General features: G+C 36.8%; 1 pseudogene; it reads left to right on the top strand.

Annotated features, from left to right (window-relative positions):
- LOC102825821 overlaps window positions 1–1,404 on the top strand; it is a 12,481-nt pseudogene that overhangs the window by 277 nt on the left and 10,800 nt on the right.

Genomic DNA, 1,404 nt, shown 5'->3' with positions numbered 1-1,404 from the left:
TTTATTGCAATAAATTGTCCTCTCAGCACCGCTTTTGCCATGTCCCAAAGATTATGGTATGTTGTGTTTTCATTCTCGTTTATTTCTAGAAACTTTGTGAATTCACGTTTAATTTCTTCTACTACCCAGTCACTTTTCAGCAGGGTGTTATTCAGTTTCAGCTTAATCTGACTTGCTTGTCTTTGTATGTGACTCTTCTGTTTTCTCTGGCTGCTTTCAGAAGCATCTCTTTACCTTTGAATTTAGAGAGCTTGAATATGATTTGTCTTGGTGATTTTCTTTTGGGGGGTCTACCTTTCTTGGAGTTCATTGAACTTCTTGTATGTTTATCTTTTCCCTTTTCAGGATATTAGAGAAATTTTCTTCCAGTAGTTCTTCGACTATTTCCTCTGTGGACTTGTGTGATTCTTCTTGTTCTGGAATGCCAATAATTCTTAAGTTATTCTTCCACATGTTGTCCAACATGAATCTTAGACCTTATTCCGAATTTTTTAATCCTTTTTTGTGTTTGTTCTTCTATCTTAGTGGTATTGAGAGACTTGTCTTCTAGCTCACTGATTCTTCCTTCCATCTCATCTATTCTACTCCTCTGCCCTTTCATAGTGTTTTCTGCTTCTGCCATTTTGTTAGTGATTGTTTGGACCTCTGTCTGTAGGTTTTGAATTGTTTCCAATGCTGTATCTATCTTGTTTGATTGCTCTTGTAGCACTTTCCTGACTTCTTCCTTATTTTTCTCAACTCCATTTTAAAGTGTTTCGAAACATTTTATAATCATTTTTCTGAATTCTTTCTCAGGCATTTCCAGGGCCTGCACTCATTCCAGAATGGAGTCCAGGTCTACTTCTAGGTCATTTGTCTCAGATATTTTATCTTTTTTCTGGACATGTGCTGATATAGTCATCTGCTTTTGCTTCTTGGACATGTTTAATGTTTATCTGTGCCCCTAATACTTAAATGAGTATGTATTTTGGTACTTTTTTTATGCTTTCTGATTGTTTCCGGGAAGATGTGATCAGGGTGTGGTCTTGCCTTTTCACTTTTCTTATTGTTTAATGCAGAGTAACTTTCACAGGTGTTGCCTGCTTCCCTGGTACATGGCAGCTGGTATTATTTCTTGTCTGGGTTTTTGTATTTTATAAAGTGTGATTCCCGTTTGGCTATTTGTCAGTATTTGCCGACTCTTCTCGTGTAATATAGAGAGACAAAAGAGTCCTCCAAAATCAGAAGGGAGGCTATGTAACAGCCAAACAACAGCCATCGGGTAAAAAACAAAAACAAAATCAGAATCAAAAGCAAAAACAAAAATGGGAGAAAGAGGAAAAAAACCCAGAAGAAAATATTGCAGCACCAGCAAAAACAAGACTGAATACAGCAGTCTCTAATCACAAAAAATGGAGGGGAGAA

This window comes from Chrysochloris asiatica, unplaced genomic scaffold, assembly GCF_000296735.1.
Source record: "Chrysochloris asiatica unplaced genomic scaffold, ChrAsi1.0 scaffold00251, whole genome shotgun sequence".
Lineage (NCBI taxonomy): Eukaryota > Metazoa > Chordata > Mammalia > Afrosoricida > Chrysochloridae > Chrysochloris > Chrysochloris asiatica.
The sequence above is the reverse complement of the archived record's forward strand: the minus strand, read 5'-3'. Positions and strand labels throughout refer to the sequence as shown.